Genomic DNA, 21,366 nt, shown 5'->3' with positions numbered 1-21,366 from the left:
AATTATACAAGTATTACAGTTTAATAAATAAGCAGAAAGGACATAGCTAGTTAGGCAGTGAAGCTGATTCTACATTGAGAGAATCTATCCAGTGCTGAGAAGGAGATAGTTAAGACTTGTAGTGATGTTTAGGGAAATTATCACATGAACATCACTTTAAGTCTCTGCTGGCTCCACTCTCATATGCATCACATACTGTTTCCTCCCTGAAGTCAATGGAAGAGCTTCAGCTGTGCACAACAACTGAAAGAGTGAGGGAGAGCATATTTTCATTAACTGCAGCAAGAACTTAGATATTGACTAGTTCATTTTTGAAAACGGTATATCCACACATTTTTCACATTTGTGTTTATTCATCAGAAAGTATTGCTTATGGGTATCTTCATGTGTTTATAAAATATTCTTATTCTCAGACTTTTAATTAATAGATTTTAGATGTATGAAAATGTATTTCTTTCAAAACACTATATTTCCATTGTTTAGCTGAAATGGAATGTTTGTATCCTGTATATTTGACTGTGATATGTGGTTGTCTCACCTAGATTATCAGGAATCAAGGTAAGACCCAAGTGCAGGGGCAAGCAAACGACAGGTAGGGGTTGATAATCCAGAGTAGAGGCCAAGGTACAGGACGACAGGCAAGCTCAGGGTCAGGTCAGGCAGAGGTCGGTAATCCAGAGGTGGAGCAAAGGTACAGGACGGCAGGTAGGCTCAGGGTCAGAGAGGCAGTGGTCAGGCGGGCGAGTAAAGGGTCCGGACAGGCAAAGGTCAAAAACCAGGAGGACAAGGAAAAGAGAGACTAAGGAAAACAGGATCTGAGACAAAACGCTGGTAGGCTTGAACAAACAAGACAAGACCAACTCCCCAGGGGATAAGTGGGGAAGATGGGCGACACCTGGTGGGGGTGGAGACAAGCACAAAGACAGGTGAAACAGATCAGGGCGTGACATAGATAAATGGACTTACTTTATGTCGCTCTGAATAACAAGCTGATGACTAACCTCTGCTGCATTCACTTTGTCCTTAGCCTTATCCCCAACAAGACCAAAACTCCAGGTACAGCCTTCAACTGAGATCCAATGAAATCTGAGTGCCAAGGAAATTATAGGAACATATGTTATTTACTGTAAGTGCTCTTACAGTATCTTCTCTCTGATTGATAACCCCCTCTCCTCCGGTACTCTGCAGTGATCATGGATGCCTTCTTGAAGCTGCACCAGCTTTGCTGGAACGGTTTGCTGGAGGGTATCAGGATCTGCAGGAAGGGATTTCCAAACCACATAATCTACGCAGAGTTCAAACAGTGGTGAGTGTGATAACACACTTTCATTCCCACAACACACACATAAAAATACATTTGGAATCAATCATATACAATACAATGTTTTCTTTTTACTCACAGCTATCGCATCCTGAACCCACATGCCATCCCTGATGATGTGTTTGTGGACAGCATGAAAGCAACAGAGAAACTGCTCGGGTCCTTCGAGGTAAACCACAACCAGTACAAGTTTGGACACACCAAGGTAGAAGGCTGAGGCTTTACATGTGTGTTTGGTCAATTAATCACATACACACATTGGATCTATAGGCAAATGAAGTTGTACAGTGGCTTGCTAAAGTATTCCCCTTGGCATTTTTCCTATTTTGTTGCCTTACAACCTGGAATTAAAATATTTTTTTTTTGGGGGGGGGGTTGTATCATTGACTTACACAACATGACTACACCTTTGAAGATGCAAAATATTTTGGTGAAAAAAATAATAACACAAACAGAACTTGAGTATGCTTAACTATTCACCCCCTCAAAGTCAATACTTTGTGGAGCCACCTTTTGCAGCAATTACAGCTGCAAGTCTCTTGGGGTATGTCTTTATAAGCTTGGCACATCTACCCACTGGGATTTTTGCCCATTCTTCAAGCCAAAACTGCTTCAGCTCCTTGAAGTTGGCTGGGTTCTGCTGATGTACAGCAATCTTTAAGTCATACCACAGATTCTCAATTGGATTGAGGTCTGGGCTTTGACTAGGCCATTCCAAGTCATTTAAATGTTTCCCCTTAAACTACTCAAGTGTTGCTTTAGCATTGTCCTCTTGGAAGGTGAACCTCCGTCCCAGTCTAAAATCTCTGGAAGACTCAATAGGTTTCCCTCAAGAATTTCCCTGTATTTAGCGCCATCCATCATTCCTTCAATTCTGACCAGTTTCCCTGTCCCTGATGATGAAAAACATCCCCACAGGGATGATGTTCTCGGGGTGATGAGAGGTGTTGGGTTTGCGCCAGACATAGCATTTTCCTTGATGGCCTAAAAGCTACATTTTAGTCTCATCTGACCAGAGTACCTTCTTCCATATGTTTGGGGAGTCTCCCACATGCCTTTTTGCAAACACCAGAAGTGTTTGCTTATTTTTTTCATTAAGCAATGGCTTTTTTCTGGCCACTCTTCCATAAAGCCCAGCTCTGTGGAGTGTACAGCTTAACGTGGTCCTATGGACAGATACTCTAATCTCCGCTGTGGAGCTTTGCAACGCCATCAGGGTTATCTTTGGTCTTTTTGTTTCCTCTCTGATTAATGCCCTCCTTGCCTGATCTGTGAGTTTTGGTGGCTGGCCCTCTCTTGGCAGGTTTGTTGTGGTGCCATATTCGTTCCATCTTTTAATAATGGATTTAATGGTGCTCTGTGGGATGTTCAAAGTTTTTGATATTTTTTTATAACCCAACCCTGATCTGTACTTCTCCACAACTTTGTCCCTGACCTGTTTGGAGAGCTCCTTGGTCTTCATGGTGCCACTTGCTTGGTGGTGCCACTTGCTTAGTGGTGTTGCAGACTGGGAATCTTTCAGAACAGGTGTATATATACTGAGACCGTGTGACACTTAAATAAAGTCCACCTGTGTACAATCTAACTAATTATGTGACTTCTGATGGTAATTGATTGCACCAGATCTTATTTAGGGACTTCATAGCAAAGGGGGTGAATAAATATGCACTCACCACTTTTCCATTATTTTCTTTTTGTAACAAGTAATTTTCTTAATTTCACTTCACCAATTTGGACAATTTTGTATATGTCCATTACATGAAATCCAAATAAAAATCAATTTAAATTACAGGTTGTAATGCAACAAAATAGAAAAATGCCAAGGGGGATGAATACTTTTGCAAGGCACAGTATGTGATCTTCCTGACTGGGTCTGGATGGGGTTCTCCTTCTCTAGGTGTTATTTAACACATTTAAGGTGGGTCTGCTGGGGCAGCTAGAGGAGATGAGGGATGAGTGTCTGGTCAAGGTCCTCACGCTGCTCCAGGCTGTCAGCTGAGGATAGATCTCCAGAATGTGATGGCCAGAAGGTAACAGATCATGGCTTAATTTGATTTGATAATGTCAAGTGCTCTAGTAAAGTACCTAAATGAAGTCAGTTGTCCTAGAGTATAGGGGAGGTACTGTATTATCTCTTTGGAGTGCAGGAGTATTGTCAGATCATAATGGAACAATTCCGGAACACTTCATAGGAATATAAAGACATCAGTAAAAACAAACCAACTTCTCCACCAGTTGCTTCCTCCAGCAGGTTCAATAGTAATGTGATCAGGTCCACCGTTTCAGTTTGTGATATATTATGCCTTTGTGCACACTCTCATGGTCTCGTATGTGTGGTATGCAAGGGCAATGTTAGCAGTGTGTGTGAGGCGTGTGCTTGTCCATGTATGGTTACCATGCAAGTGTGTGGCCCCCATGTTAATATTGACCCCATTCCCCCCTTGCTCACACACATTCCTCCCCACTCGTCCCAACCCCTCTCCCCTCTATGCTCTCCCTAAATTAAACAATGCTGATGGTGTCCTTAGAGCCAGGTGGCGACATGTGTCAAATAGCAGCTGCTCGGGCACACCCTAAAAATACCCGCGCCTGCCCCGTGGCCCCTGGCCTCTTTTGTTCAAGGCGCCTGCAGTTCTAAGTGAGCACATAGATGGGATATGTGGTGGGTGACAGAGGATTATAGCCTGCCGTCTAACAGAGGGCTTTAGTTTCTAAATAAACACAGAGACGCTCACGTTTGAAAGGCAATGAGCACAGAGTCACCTCTGAAATGCAATCATACTCATACCACAGCGACCACCCATTCACCCTGCTACCCCTGACACCCTGCCTGACCATGGCCCTGCACTCACTCAGGCACACATTCACAACTCTGACAGGAAGTGCCTGACCATGTTGCAAAAAGGTCATTTTTGTTTTGATACAATGCCACATCGTATTGTCTGTTATTAGATTTCTTAGTTTTACATTTTTTCCAGACACCTAAACTTTGACATTCCCCATAATCTTCCGTAAAACAGTAGGAAGGTTGTTTGGAGCAAGAGAAGAAGGTGCGCATGGACCTGGAATGGGTCAAGTGCAAGCTGGAGGGGGACCTGAAGTTATCCACGGAGTCTGTCATGGACCTGCAGAATGACAAGCAGCAACTTGAATAGAAGCTGACCAAGTGAGAACAATCTACGTACATGATTGAAGACTGATCAGTTCTCTGGTCAATGATCAATTAAAAAATATGAATGTGATCTACTCTTCTTTCGAATCAGGAAAGACTTTGAAATTAACCAGATCACCACCAAGATTGAAGATGAACAAGCCTTGACCATTCAGCTCCAGAAAAAGATCAAGGAATAACAGGTATGAATGTACAACCGGGTCTAGAAATACTAACAGCAATTTCTCATGAATATAATACTATTACATTTCTCAATAGATTACAAAGATCATAGACCACAAGCTGAAAATATCCATTGATCTCTTCGTCTATGCCCATGTCTTCTCCCAGGTTCGTATCGAGGAGCTGGAGTCTGACCGGGCGTCCTTTGCCAAGGTGGAGAAGCAGCTGGGTAATGCCAAGATGGAGGCGGACGATCTGGCATCCAACGTGGAACAGCTCTCCAAGAGCAAGGTAGAGAGATGAGCATACGTACACCTGTTCAGAAGTATGTCAAGTATATGTGGGCTGGTTCTGCAGCTGATCCCACTTGTATTTCCAGGCTAATGCTGAGAAGATGTGTCGTCTGTATGAGAACCAGATAAGCGAGTCCAAGGACAAGGTGGAGGAGCACCAGAAGTAGAACAATGACACCAACACCAGGAGAGCCCATGCTCAGGCCGACTGTGGTGAGGCCCTGTCCTAGAGTATTATAGAGACAGAATGTGTAAAACCCAAGGTTCCATTTTAAAATCCCCCTTCCCTGACTGACTGGTCTCCCACTCTCTCCCCACCCCTGTAGCCGAGTTTGTCAGAAAGCTGGAGGAGCGGGAAGCCGTGGTCACTCAGCTGCAGCGCACCAAGCATTCCTTCTGTCAGAATGCTGAGGAGCTTAAGAAGCAGCTGAAGGAAGAAAAGGCCAACATTCCATGTCAGCAGCCCTATTCTGTAGTGGAGTGCTTATTCAGAATTGGGAATGACATGGGAATTAATGGGATTGGGAATAATAGTATTCCTGGTTCCAGCATCAGTCTGGTGGCAAAATGAGAATGTATAAACATCTCAATATACATACACCACCTAGTTGTTGTGCTTAAAATACGACTGACCTTACCTCCATCCACCATCTTGGCGCTATCTCCACTATCATTGTCTTCAGGCATAGAGTGCCCTGGCCCATGCTTCCCAGTCCTCCTGCCATGACTGCGACCTGCTGAGGGAACAGTATGATGAGGAGCAGGAGGCCAAGGCTGAGCTGCAGCGAGCCCGGTCCAAGGCCAACGCTGAGGTGGCTCAGTGAACGTTACCGTCAATACTACTCACCAACGTGCAATCATTGGACAATAAACTAGATGAGGTACGATCACGAATATCCTACCAACGGGACATCAAAAACTGAAATATCCTATGTTTCACGGAATCGTGGCTGAATGAAGACATGGATATTCAGCTAGCGGGATATATGCTGCACCGGCAAGATAGAACAGCACACTCCGGTAAGACGACGGGAGGCGGTCTGTGCATATTTGTAAACAACAGCTGGTGCACGAAATCTAAGGAAGTCTCTAGATTTTGCTCGCCCAAAGTAGAGTATATTGTGATACATTGCAGGCCACACCACTTGCCTAGAGAGTTTTTAGCTATACTGTTTATTTACCACCACAGACAGATGCTGGCACTAAGACCGCACTCAGACAGCTGTATAAGGAAATAAGCAAACAGGAAACCACTCACCCAGAGGCGGCGCTCCTAGTGGCCGGAGACTTTAATGCAGGGAAACTTAAATCAGTTCTACCAAATTTCCATCAACATGTTAAATGTGCAACCAGAGGGAAAAAAATTCTAGATCACCTGTACTCCACACACAGAAATGTGTACAAAGCTCTCCCTCGCCCTCCATTTGGTAAATCCGACCACAACTCTATCCTCCTGATTCTTGCTTACAAGCGAAAATGAAAGCAGGAAGCATCAGTGACTCGGTCGATAAAAAAGGGGTCAGATGAAGCAGATGCTAAACTACAGGACTGTTCTGCTATCACAGACTGGAACATGTTCCGGGATTCTTCCGATGACATTGAGGAGTATACCACATCAGTCTTTATCAATAAGTGCATTGAGGACGTCGTCCCCACAGTGACTGTATGTACATACCCCAACCAGAAACCATGGATTACAGGCAACATTCGCACTGAGCTAAAGGGTAGAGCTGCCGCTTTCAAGGTGTGGGACTCTAACCCGGAAACTTACAAGAAATCCTGCTATGCCCTGCGACAAACCATCAAACAGGCAAAGCGTCAATACAGGGCTAAGATTGAATCATACTACACCGGCTTCGACACTCATCTTATGTGGCAGGGCTTGCAAACTATTACAGACTACAAAGGGAAGCACAGCCGCGAGCTGCCCCGTGACACGAGTCTACCAGATGAGCTAAATCACTTCTATGTTCGCTTCGAGGCAAGCAACCGTGAGGCATGCATGAGAATGACATGACGTTTTCCTGTTGGGGGAGGTTTATGACCCCCATAAAAACCTTTCCCCTTTTCTCTCTCTCTACTTTATAGAGTTGACTCTTGTAAAGCCTTTGTAACATCGAGAGTCTGGTAACATCAAAAGGTGGGAAACGGAACCATATTTTGGTAATCCAACCAGTTGAAAATATGCATTGGTACTTAATGAATATGATCTCAGATCAGTTGTTGTCTGAGACATTACTACTAATGACAGGATGACATAAACTGTATCTTGGAAAGTCGACACATTCTAGTTATTAGATTCACATGGAATTGTTGTGCAATTTAAATGTTTAAATATGAAACTATTTGTGAAAAGATGAAATGTAATTTTAGCTTCTTAAATGAGAGAATGGTTTGTCATAGAGAAACTCTTCTCACTCAGAGGCCCCGCCCAAGTGAACAGACTTTGGTTGTAAACTATGAAACACCTTCTTTCACCACTTTATAAACCCGTTGATGAAAATTCAACTTTCTGTTCCAAGGACATGAGGACTTGCGGTCCCCACGTTGAAAGGACAAAGATCACCTACAGAACTAAGCCAACCTCAGCGTGAGCTCTGGTTGAACGACAAGGACCTAACAAAATTAGCATTGCATTTCAACTTGAAGATGACGATCAACACGCCGAAAGGATGAATTTCGACTATACCAGCCAGAATATAGCATGAGCATGAAGTATGGCAACTTGGTATGAACTTTGAACTCTTATTCACTAAAGAAGTGATGCTTCCTAGTCGTTGCATTAGCAACAGCAGCTGTGAACGTGGGCTAGGAGAGGACGGACAGATTATCCATTCTACCACGCTCCAGTTCACCACGAGACATTCTTCAGAGGACAAGAAATCCATGCTGGACAACCCGGCCTTCTATCTACGACCAATCTACCGAAGCGCAGCTCAGAGTAAATATTTATTGCATTTTCCTTTTTCAAATGGGCGGTTATTTAGAATGCATAAGATACTGTATTTACGATAGCATAGCTGCCTACAGCCCGATAGAGACACAAAATCTTTTTGTTCCTCAGTCTTCCCGCTCTTTCATTCAAAACCCAACCCTCTTTCTTTGTGTAACCAGCCGTCATATCTGTTCCGTCCGCTAGGGACGTTATCCTTTATGACATAATTTGTAATCAATGTATGATCCATTCTGTGTATATGTAATTATGTGTGATTTATTTAGGTATTTAGTAAATAATTAAACCAAATTTTGAATTGCTGATTCAACTTGTTAGCCAGGGTTTGTGAAGATAACCAAGAATTTACAACTTTCAGATGAGACTGAATAAGGTGAGGATTCAATATTGACTGCTATTGAGGTAAAAGGTTACCAGGTCTTTAAGAGTTTATTCGGAAGATAACAGCTCTATAAACATTCTTTCGTGGTGCCCCGACTTTCTAGTTAATTACGTTTACACGATTAGCTTAATCAGGTAATATTAATTACAGAGAAATTATTTTATAGAATAGCATGTCATATCACTTAATCCGGCATAACTAAAGACACGACAAGAGCATCAGCTGTTCCGGATGACTGTGTGATCACTCTCTCCATAGCCGACGTGAGTAAGACCTTTAAACAGGTCAACATACACAAGGCTGCGGGGCCAGACGGATTACCAGGACGTGTGCTCCGGGCATGTGCTGACCAACTGGCAGGTGTCTTCACTGACATTTTCACCATGCCCCTGATTGAGTCTGTAATACCAACATGTTTCAAGCAGACCACCATAGTCCCTGTGCCCAAGAACACAAAGGCAACCTGCCTAAATGACTACAGACCCGTTGCACACGTCCATAGCCATTAAGTGCTTTGAAAGGTTGGTAATGGCTCATATCAACACCATTATCCCAGAAACACTAGACCCACTCCAATTTGCATACCGCCTGAACAGATCCACAGATGATGCAATCTCTATTGCACTCCACACTGCCCTTTCCCACCTGAACAAAAGGAACACTTATGTGAGAATGCTATTCATTGACTACAGCTCAGCGTTCAACACCATAGTACCTTCAAAGCTCATCACTAAGCTAAGGATCCTGGGACTAAACACCTCCCTCTGTAACTGGATCCTGGACTTCCTGACGGGCCGCCCCCAGGTGGTGAGGGTAGATAGCAACACATCTGCCACGCTGATCCTCAACACTGGAGCTCCCCAGGGGTGCGTGCTCAGTCCCTCCTGTACTCCCTGTTCACCCACGACTGCATGGCCAGGCACGCCTCCAACACCATCATTAAGTTTGCAGACAACACAACAGTGGTAGGCCTGATCACCGACAACGACGAGACAGGCTATAGGGAGGAGGTCAGAGACCTGGCCGGGTGGTGCCAGAATAACAACCTATCCCTCAACGTAACCAAGACTAAGGAGATGATTGTGGACTACAGGAAAAGGAGGACCGAGTACACCCCCATTCTCATCGATGGGGCTGTAGTGGAGCAGGTTGAGAGCTTCAAGTTCCTTGGTGTCTACATCAACAACAAACTAGAATGGTCCAAACACACCAAGACAGTCGTGAAGAGGGCTCGACAAAGCCTATTTCCCCTTAGGAGACTGAAAAGATTCGGCATAGGTCCCCAGATCCTCAAAAGGTTCAACAGCTGCACCATTGAGAGCATCCTGACCGGTTGCATCACTGCCTGGTATTGCAACTACTCTGCATCTTAACCTAAGGCGCTACAGAGGGTAGTGCATACGGCCCAATACATCACTGGGGCCAAGTTTCCTGCCATCCAGGACCTATATAATAGGCGGTGTCAGAGGAAAGCCCATAAAATTGTCAGAGACTCCAGTCACCCAAGTCACAGACTGTTTTCTCTGCTATCGCATGGCAAGGGGTGCCGGAACGCCAAGTCTAGGACCAAAAGGCTCCTTAACAGCTTCTACCCCCAAGCCGTAAGACTGCTGAACAATTAATCAAATGGCCATCGGACTATTACATTGACCCCCACCCCCTCCATTTGTTTTATACACTGCTGCTACTCGCTGTTTGTTATCTATGCATAGTCACTTCACCCCTACCTACATGTACAAATTACCTCTAACCTGTACCCCCTGCACACTGACTCGGTACTGGTATCCCCTGTATATAGCCTCGTTATTGTGTTACTTTTAATAATTTTTATTTTATTTTGGACTTACGTTTATTTGGTAAATATTTTCTTAACTATTCTTGAACTGCACTGTTGGTTAAGGGCTTATAAGTTAGCATTTCACGGTAAGGTCTACACTTGTATTTGGCGCATGTGACAAAAAGTTTGATTTGATTTTGATGGTTTTTGCTACTTTACTTGAATAAACTTAGAAAGTTCTTGAGATTTTCCGTATTGACTGACCGTCATGTGTTAAAGTAATGATGGACTGTTGTTTCTCTTGCTTATTTGAGCTGCTCTTGCCATAATCAAATCAAATGTATTTATATAGCCCTTCCTACATCAGCTGATATCTCAAAGTGCTGTACATAAACCCAGCCTAAAACCCCAAACAGCAAGCAATGCAGGTGTAGAAGCACGGTGGCTAGGAAAAACTCCCTAGAAAGGCCAAAACCTAGGAAGAAACCTAAAGAGGAACCAGGCTATGAGGGGTGGCCAGTCCTCTTCTGGCTGTGCCGGGTGGAGATTATAATAGAACATGGCCAAGATGTTCAAATGTTCATAAATGACCAGCATGGTCAAATAATAATAATCACAGTAGTTGTCGAGGGTGCAACAAGTCAGCACCTCAAGAGTAACTGTCAGTTGGCTTTTCATAGCCGATCATTGAGAGTATCTCTACCGCTCCTGCTGTCTCTAGAGAGTTGAAAACAGCAGGTCTGGGACAGGTAGCACGTCCAGTGAACAGGTCAGGGTTCCATAGCCGCAGGCAGAACAGTTGAAACTGGAGCAGCAGCACGGCCAGGTGGACTGGGGACAGCAAGGAGTCATCATGTCAGGTAGTCCTGAGGCATGGTCCTAGGGCTCAGGTCCTCCGAGAGAGAGAGAGAAAGAAAGAAAGAAAGAAAGAGAGAATTAGAGAGAGCATACTTAAATTCACACAGGACACCGGATAAGACAGGAGAAATACTCCAGATATAACAGACTAACCCTAGCCCCCCGACACATAAACTACTGCAGCATAAATACTGGAGGCTGAGACAGGAGGGGTCAGGAGACACTGTGGCCCCATCCGATGATACCCCCGGACAGGGACAAATAGGAAGGATATAACCCCACCCACTTTGCCAAAGCACAGCCCCCCACCACTAGAGGGATAACTTCAAACACCAACTTACCATCCTGAGACAAGGCCGAGTATAGCTCATAATATGGACTTGGTCTTTTACCAAATAGGGCCATCTTCCGTATTCCAACTCTACCTTGTCACAACACAACTGATTGGCTCAAATGCATTAAGAAGGAAAGAAATTCCAGAAATGAGCTTTTAACAAGGCACACCTGTTAATTGAAATGCATTCCAGGTGACTACCTCATGAAGCTGGTTGAGAGAATGTCAAGCGTGTGCAAAGCTGTCAAGGCAAAGGTTGGCTACTTTGAAGAATCTGAAGAATTTGTTTAACACTTTTTTGCTTACTACATGATTCCATATGTGTTATTTCATAGATGTGTTGTCTTCACTATTATTCTACAATGTAGGGAATAGTAACAATAAAGAAAAACCTTGAATGAGTAGGTGTGTCCAAACTTTTGACTGGTACTGTAAGTATTCACACCCGAGTCAATCCATGTTACAATCCCCTTTGGCAGCGATTACAGCTGTGAGTCTTTCTCAGTAAGTCTCTAAGAGCTTTGCACACTTGGAGTTGTACTCAGTGATGTGTTGTGTTGAATTTGCCCCAAATATAACACTTTGTATTCAGGACATGAAGTTAATTCGTTGGAAAACCTCCCAGGTCTTTGTGGTTGAATCTGTGTTTGAAATTCACTGTTCAACTGAGGAACCTTACAGATAATTGTATGTGTGGGGTACAGAGATGAGGTAGTCATTCACACTATTATTGCACACAGAGTGAGTCCATGCAACTTATTACAAGATTTGTTAAGCAAATATTTACTCCTGAACTTATTTAGGCTTGCCATAACAAAGGGTTTAAATACTAATTGACTGAAGACAAAAACAGAATTCCACTTTGACATTATGGGGTATTGTGTGTAGGCCAGTGACAAAATCCTAATTTAACCCATTTTCAATTCAGGCTGTAACACAACAAAATTAGGAAAAAGTTAGGGGGGATACTTTCTGAAGGCACAGTACATCTCAGATCAATCAGTTGTCACTTTTTCGTGGATTTAGTTACTACTATACCAGGTTTGAAAGTAAAGAGCTGTTATTCAAATGTCATTGTATGTAAACCTCAGAAGTCTCACTCACTTTGCCTCCTCCAGCTCGTCTGTCCTCTGGATGGCGTCTGTCTCATACTTCAAATCAAATCAAAGTTTATTTGTCACGTGCGCCGAATACAACAGGTATTACAGTGAAATGCTTACATACATGCTCTAACCAATAGTGGAAAAAAGGTATTAGGTGAACAATAGGTAGGTAAAGAAATAAAAACAACAGTAAAAAGACAGGCTATATACAGTAGCGAGGCTATAAAAGTAGCGAGGCTACATACAGACACCGGTTAGTCAGGCTGATTGAGGTAGTATGTACATGTAGATATGGTTAAAGTGACTATGCATATATGATGAACAGAGAGTAGCAGTAGTGTAAAAGAGGGGCTGGCAGGTGGTGGGTGGGACACAATGCAGATAGCCCGGTTAGCCAATGTGCGGGAGCAGTGGTTGGTCGGCCCAATTGAGGTAGTATGTACATGAGTGTATAGTGACTATGCATATATGATAAACAGAGAGTAGCAGCAATGTAAAAAGAGGGGTTGCGGGGGGGGGGGGGGGGGGGCTCACAATGCAAATAGTCTGGGTAGCCATTTGATTACTTGTTCAGGAGTCTTATGGCTTGGGGGTAAAAACTGTTGAGAAGCCTTTTTGTCCTAGACTTGGCACTCCGGTACCGCTTGCCATGCGGTAGTAGAGAGAACAATCTATGACTGGGGTGGCTGGGGTCTTTGACAATTTTTAGGGCCTTCCTCTGACACCGCCTGGTGTAGAGGTCCTGGATGGCATGCAGCTTAACCCCAGTGATGTACTGGGCCGTACGCACTACCCTTTGTAGTGCCTTGTGGTCAGAGGCCGAGCAATTGCCGTACCAGGCAGTGATGCAACCAGTCAGGATGCTCTCGATGTTGCAGCTGTAGAACCTTTTGAGGATCTCAGGACCCATGACAAATCTTTTTAGTTTCCTGAGGGGGAAAAGGTTTTGTCGTGCCCTCTTCACAACTGTCTTGATGTGTTTGGACCATGATAGTTCATTGGTGATGTGGACACCAAGGAACTTGAAGCTCTCGACCCGCTCCACTACAGCCAGATTGATGTTAATGGGGACCTGTTCGGCCGCCTTTTCTTGTAGTCAACGATCAGCTCCTTTGTCTTGCTCACATTGACAAAGAGGTTGTTGTCCTGGCACCACACTGCCAGTTTTCTGACCTCCTCCCTATAGGCTGTCTCATCGTTCTCGGTGATCAGGCCTACCTACCACTGTTGTCGGCAGCAAACTTAATGATAGTGTTGGAGTCATGTTTGGCCACACAGACGTGGGTGAACAGGGAGTATAGGAGGGGACTAAGTACACACACCCCTGAGGGGCCCCAGTGTTGAGGATCAGCGTGGCAGACGTGTTGTTGCCTACCCTTACCACCTGGGGGCGGCCCGTCGAAGTTCAAGATCCAGTTGCAGAGGGAGGTGTTCAGTTCCAGGGTCCTTAGCTTAGTGATGAGCTTTGTGGGCACTATGGTGTTGAACGCTGAGCTGTAGTCAATGAACAGCATGATAATATAGGTGTTCATTTTGTCCAGGTGGAAAGCGCAGTGTGGAATGCAATTGAGATTGCATCATCTGTGGATCTGTTGGGGTGGTATGCGAATTGGAGTGGGTCTAGGGTATCCGGGAGGATACTGTTGATGTGTGCCATGACCAGCCTTTCAAAGCACTTAATGGCTACCGACGTGAGTGCTACGGTGTGGTAATCATTTAGGCAGGTTACCTTCGCTTCCTTGGGCACAGGGACTATGGTGGTCTGCTTGAAACATGTAGGTATTTCAGACTCAGTCAGGGAGAGGTTGAAAATGTCAGTGAAGACATTTGCCAGTTGGTCTGAGCATGCTTTGAGTACACGTCACGGTAATCCATCTGGCCCCGCGGCTTAGTGAATGTTGTCCTGTTTAAAGAGCGTTATCACACAGTCATCCAGAACAGCTGGTACTCTCGCGCATGCTTCAGTGTTGCTTGCCTCGAAGCGAGCATAAAAGACATTTAACTCGTCTGGTAGGCTTGCGTCACTGGGTAGCTCACGTCTGGGTTTCCCTTTGTAGTCCTTAATAGATTTCAAGCCTTGCCACATCCGACAAGTGTCAGAGCCGGTGTAGTAGGATTCAATCGTAATCCTGTATTGACGCTTTACTTGTTTGATGGTTCGTCTGAGGGCATTATGGGATTTCTTATAAGCGTCCGGATTAGTGTCCCGCTCCTTGAAAGCGGCAGCTCTAGCCTTTAGCTCGATGCGGATGTTGCCTGTAATCCATGGCTTCTGGTTGGGATATGTACGTACGGTCACTGTGGGGACGACGTCGTCGATGCACTTATTGATGAAGCCGATGACTGAGATGGTATACTCCTCAATGCCATTGGATGAATCCCGGAACATATTCCAGTCTGTGCTAGCAAAACAGTCCTGTAGCGTAGCATCTGCTTCATCTGACCACTTCTGTATTGAGCGAGTCCCTGGTACTTCCTGCTTGAGTTTCTACTTGTAAGCAGGAATCAGGAGGATAGAATTTTGGTCAGATTTGCCAAATGGAGGGCGGGGAGAGCTTTGTATGCATCTGTGTGTGGAGTGAAGGTGGTCTAGAGCTTTTTTCCTCTGGTTGCACATGTGACATGCTGGTAAAAATGTTGTAAAACTGATTTAAGTTTGCCTGCATTAAAGTCCCCGGCCACTAGAAGCACCGCTTCTGGATGAGCATTTTCTTGTTTGCTTATGGCCTTATAGAGTTGGTTGAGGGAGGTCTTAGTGCCAGCATCGGTCTGTGGTGGTAAATAGACGGCTACGAATAATATAGATAGTGTGGTCTACAGCTTATCATAAGGTACTCTACCTCGAGCAATCAAGCGCTATGATGAAACTGGCTCTCATGATGACCGCCACAGGAAAGGAAGACCCAGAGTTACCTCTGCTGCAGAGGATAAGTTCATTAGAGTTACCAGCCTCAGAAATTGCAGCCCAAATAAATGCTTCACAGAGTTTAGGTAACAGACACATCTAATCAACTGTTCAGAGGAGACTGCATGAATCAGGCCTTCATGGTTGAATTGCTGTAAAGAAACCACTACTAAAGGACACCAATAAGAAGAAGAGACTTGCTTGGGCCAAGAAACACGCGCAATGGACATTAGACCAGTGGAAATCTGTCCTTTTGTGTCCAAAATCTGTCCTTTTGTGTCCAAATTTGAGATTTTTGGTTCCAACCAAAAATCTTGGTGAGACACAGAGTAGGTGAACGGATTATCTCTGCATGTGTGGTTCCCACCGTGAAGCAAGGAGGAGGTGTTGGGGTGCTTTGCTGGTGACACTGTTGGTGATTTGTTTAGAATTCAAGGCACAGTTAACCAGCATGGCTACAACAGCATTCTGCAGCGATATGCCATCCAATCTGGTTTGCGCTTAGTAGGACTATCATTTATTTTTCAACAGAACAATGACACAACACACCTCCAGGCTGTTATTTGACCAAGAAGGAGAGTGATGGAGTGCTGCATAAGATGACCTGGCCTCCACCTTCACCTGACCTCAACCCAATTGAGATGGTTTGGGATGAGTTGGACTGCAGAGTGAAGGAAAAGCAGCCAACACGTGCTCAGCATATGTGGCAAAGGGTGGTTACTTAGAAGAATCTAAAATGTAAAATATATTTAGATTTGTTTTACGCTTTTTTTGGTTACTACATGATTCCAAATGTGTTATTTCATAGTTTTAATGTCTTCACTATTATTCTACAATGTAGAAAATAGTAAAAATAAAGAAAAATCCTTGAATGAGTACGTATGTCTGAACTTTTGACTGGTACTGTATTTAAATAAGATATTTCTGTATTTCATTTTCAATAAATCAATTCAACCTATTTTGAATTCAGACTGTAACCAGTGGTGTAAAGTATTGAAGTAAAAATTCTTTAAAGTACTACTTAAATAGTTTAGAAAATATCTGTACTTTACTATTTATTTTTTTGACAACGTATACTTTTACTTCAGTATATTCCTAAAGAAAATAATATACTTTTTACTCCATATTGTTTCTCTGACACCCAAAAGTACTTGTTACATTTTGAATGCTGAGCAGGACAGGAAAATAGTCAAATTCACGCACTTATCAATAGAACATCACTGGTCATCCCTACTGCCTCTGATCTGGCGGACTCACTAAATACACCCACTTCACCCAATCACTAGAGGTGAACTATTGATTTCAGGTGCTGGCTGTGTGGAGGCAGAAGTATGAGGAGTGCCAGTGTGAGCTGGAGAGCTCTCAGGAGTCCCGCAGCCTGAGCACTGAGCTGTTCAAGCTGAAGAACTCCTATGACGAAGCTCTGGACCACCTGCAGACCACCGAGAGAGAACAAGAACCTTCAGGGTACGACCACCTCACACACATCTGATTACCTCAGACTATAGTCATTGGTCCATGCCACATAAATTTAGCCATTTAATTACATTGTAGCCAAATTAGTACTTTCTCCCCTCAAACCCCCCATACTGTATTTCAGTATAAAATAATATTCAAATGAATGTTTATTAGTTGAGAATTTCACACCAATCTTACATGGCATGGAAACGCAAACTGAAAGGCCTTTTTGTTCCACTAACCCCAATGTCCTCTTCTTCCCCACCTACAGAGGAGATTGCTGACCTGTCTGATCAGATCAGCCAGGGAGGGAAGACCATCCATGAGCTGGAGCAGATCAAGAAGGATCTGAACATGGAGAAGAGTGAGATTCAGGCTGCCTTACAGGAGATTAAGGTAAGTCTCTGTTCCGCTTTTTCTCTCTGCCTTTTTAACTGTACTGTACTGAAACTATTGTGTGTATTTTGTTTGTATAATATTCTGCTCTCTCTCTTTCTCTCAGGGCACTCTGGAACACGAGGAGAGAAAGACTCTGTATCCAGCTGGAGCTCAACCAGATCAAGGCTGACATCTACAGGAAGCTGGTGGAGAAGGACGGGAAATCAACAACCTCCAGTGAGTTCAATGACCATACGATTAGATAACATGTCAGGGGTTGTACAGGCTCTGGTAGCTATCTCTCCTTTTAGTATCAGAGGCTCATGTCAAGGAATGTCCCTCCCTTTCTAACTCTCCACATTTTTGCTCTCTTTCACCCTCCCTCTCCCCATTCCTCGCCCCCAAGCCGTAACCACCAAGGAGCCCTGGAATCCATGCAGGCCACCCTGGACTCAGAGTGCAAGTCCCGGAATGAGGCGATGCATCTGAAGAAGATGGAGGGGGACAGGAACGAGATGGAAGTGCAGGTCAAGATTAAGGCAAGTCCTTCAGCAGCCAGTCTGACAACTCCACACTCACTTATGGCCTCTGTGATAATGTCCAGACAATGTTCCTGTGATTTTGTTTTTACAGTGCTTTGTATACACTGTAATAAACTGTTCAGACTAATTAATAAATTCAAGTTAGCTACTTGACTCATCCACACTTCAGATTGTTTGCCTGCTGTGTTATGTCAATAGCATTCTGTACTGAACACTGTCTATGTCCTCTGTAACCCCAGGAGCCGGATGACACACTGCAGCAGAACGAGGAGCTGAAGGAGCAGGCGGCGGTGACGGAGCGCAGGACACGCAAACTGGCCGAGCACGAGCTGCTGCACTCCCAGAACACAGGGTCAACCTGCTGCACTCCCAGAACACAGGGCTCATCAACCAGAAGAAGAAGCTGGAGAGTGACCTGTCTATGCTGTCCACTGATTTGGACAAGGCTTCTCATGAATGCCGCAACGCAGACGAGAAGGCCAAGAAGGCCATCACTGATGTAAGGGAGAGACGCAGAAATTAATTTGATTACAAAGATCCTACATTGGAAAACTGGATCCACACCACAAATCAAACTCTTCTCTCTGTCATTGTCCAGGCGGCCATGATGGCTGAGGACTTATTAAAGAAGGAGCAGGACACCAGTTCTCACCTGGAGAGGATAAAGAAGAACATGGAGCAGACCATTAAGGACCTGCAGATGCGCCTGGACGAGGCCGGGCAGATCGCCCTCAAGGGTGGCAAGAAGCAGATCCAGAAACTGGAGGGCAGGGTAAGAGTCCAGAGAGCAATCCATCTGTTCCTCAGGAGAATACAAAGTAACACCATGTATTCAATTCCCATCACTAGATTGTTGACATAATAGGAATGCTCAGGGTATTCCTATAGTGATTTAGCCCTTATGGTTAAACCATGTTTACTTTTATTTATTTATTTAAATGAAGGTATAAATGTTCACAAGGACAATGGTATACTTAATGATACATGACTACACCTACAGTGGCATGCGGAAGTATTCACCCCCTTGGCATTTTTCCTATTTTGTTGCCTTACAACCTGGAATTAAAATTGATTTTGGGGAGGGTTATATAATTTGATTTCAACAACATGCCTACCACTTTGAAGATGGAAAATATTTTTTGTGAAACAAACAAGAAATCGCACAAAAAAACTGAACTTGAGCGTGCATAACTATTCACCCCCTCAAAGTCAATACTTTGTGGAGCCACCTTTTGCAGCAATATCAGCTGCAAGTCTCTTGGGGTATGTCTCTATAAGCTTGGCACATCTAGCCACTGGGATTTTTGCCCATTCTTCAAGTCAAAACTGCTTCAGCTCCTTCAAGTTGGGTGGGTTCGCTGGTGTACAGCAATCTTTAAGTCATACCACAGATTCTCAATTGGATTGAGGTCTGGGCTTTGACTAGGTCATTCCAATACATTAAAATGTTTCCCCTTAAACCACTTGAGCGTTGCTTTAGCAGTATGCTTAGGGTCATTGTCCTGTTGGAAGGTGAACCTCCAGCCCAGTCTCAAATCTCTGGAAGACTCAAACAGGTTTCCCTCAAGAATTTCCCTGTATTTAGCGCCATCCATCATTCCTTCAATTCTGACCAGTTTCCCAGTCCCTGATGAAAAACATCCCCACAGCATGATGCTGCCACCCTGTGGGGATGGTGTTCTCGGGGTGATGAGAGGTGTTGGGTTTGCGCCATTTTCCTTGATGGCCAAAAAGAACAATTTTAGTCTCATCTGACCAGAGTACCTTCTTCCATATGTTTGGGGAGTCTCCCACATGCCTTTTTGCAAACACCAAACATGTTTGCTTGTTTTTCTTCTGGCCACTCTTCCATAAAGATCAGCTCTGTGGAGTGTAAGGCTTAAAGTGGTCCCATGGACAGATACCCAAATCTCTGCTATGGAGCTTTGCAGCTCCTTCAGGGTTATCTTTGGTCTCTTTGTTGCCTCTCTGATTAATGCCATCCTTGCCTGGTCCGTGAGTTTTTGTGGGCGGCCCTCTCTTGGCAGGTTTGTTGTGGTGCCATATTCTTTGCATTTTTTAATAATGGATTTAGTGGTGCTCTGTGGGATGTTCAACGTTTCAGATATTTTTTTTCAACCCAACCCTGATCTGTTCTTCTCTACAACTTTATCCCTGACCTGTTTGGAAAGCTCCTTGGTCTTCATAGTGCCACTTGCTTGGTGGTGCCCCTTGCTTGGTGGTGTTGTAGACTCTGGGGCCTTTCAGAACAGGTGTGTGTGTGTGTATATATATACTGAGATCATGTGACACTTAGATTGCACCCAGGTGGATTTTATTTAACTAATTATGTGACTTCTGAAGGTAATTGGTTGCACCAGATCTTATTTAGGGGCTTCATAGCAAAGGGGGTGAATACATGTGCACGCACCACTTTTCCGTTTTTTTTTTTGTTTGAATTTTTGAAACAAGTAATTTTCTTAATTACACTTCACCAATTTGGACTATTTTGTGTATGTCCATTACATGAAATCCCCCCCCAAAATCTATTTAAACTCCATGTTGTAATGCAACAAAATAGAGAAAATGCCAAGGGGGTGAATACTTTTGCAAGACTCTGTACGAACCGAAGAGGACACAGCAATTCACTTGGTTAGAGATATTCACTTCTTTACCATTACTGAACAGTAAGTGTAGATCAGTGGTGTGACAGTGTACTATTGACAGGGCTGGAGAATGAGCTAGAGTCTGAGCAGAAGAAGAGCCAGGAGTTCCAGAAGTGTGTCTGCAAGTACGAGAGGAAGATCAAAGAACTCACCTACCAGGTACTGAAACACAGCACCTTCTTCATTAGCCATGGGGAAAATGTAGGAAGAGATCTGTGTCATGCACTTCCCCAATGTTATGATTTTGCCCGGCACTTCATTAGGTTCAAGTGATCATCTTAATGATGGATCATATTGCTGATTTATATTATTTTTCTATGATGTAATGGTGTAGTGCTTCATGCTGCCCCCTGCTGTTTGTTTGTCCCTGCAGACAGAGGACAGGAAGAACCTTGCTAGTCTGCAGCAGCTCATAGACAAGCTGCAAGCCAAGGTGAAGAGCTACAAGAGGCAGGCTGAGGAAGCGGTAAGTCCCCATACCACTTCCAGTTTACTGTTGTGTTACTGTATGGAATGTGGGTCTGTTTCCAAATGACCTACAGTGGTATGATCTGGTTACCTGCTCTCTCTGATCTCTCACTCTGTCCTCTCCCCTCAGGAGGAACAAGCTAACTCCAACCTGACCAAGTTCAGGAAGATCCAGCATGAGCTGGATGATGCAGGAGAGGGCTGAAATGGCCGAGACCCCGGTCAATAAACTCAGTTTGCACTCGGGACCAAGGGCCTAAGGTCAGTACTACACTTTATGGAAGATACCAGTAAGGTGTGATTTATCACATAACATGAGGCTAACAATTGAGGGAAAATATTATTGGATTTGGATTTGTAACAAAAAATTCACTAGACTCAACCAGTCAGCTGAAGTTGGTCTGCTCTGGAATATTTAGGGCATATAATTGAAGCATATTTAACTTGTGTATTTCAGCTTGCAGAGTAATCCAGAGGATTAATCCCCAACCAAAGATATCACAGCCAGCCAGCTGCAACAGTTGTGGTGTGACTGCAATATAGACCAATAAAGACTTCTAAAAGCATTTATAGTACAATCTGTCTCATTACTGTCTGCAGTCAGTGTTGTGTGGA

General features: G+C 44.2%; 1 pseudogene; it reads left to right on the top strand.

The window, feature by feature from the left end:
- Positions 1-992: 992 nt before the first annotated feature.
- On the top strand, positions 993-21,220 carry LOC106565926 (uncharacterized; annotated as a pseudogene).
- The last annotated feature ends 146 nt before the right edge of the window (positions 21,221-21,366 follow it).

The sequence above is a fragment of the Salmo salar genome, chromosome 12, assembly GCF_965601325.2.
Source record: "Salmo salar chromosome 12, fSalSal1, whole genome shotgun sequence".
In the NCBI taxonomy this organism is placed as follows: Eukaryota; Metazoa; Chordata; class Actinopteri; order Salmoniformes; family Salmonidae; genus Salmo; species Salmo salar.
The sequence above is the reverse complement of the archived record's forward strand: the minus strand, read 5'-3'. Positions and strand labels throughout refer to the sequence as shown.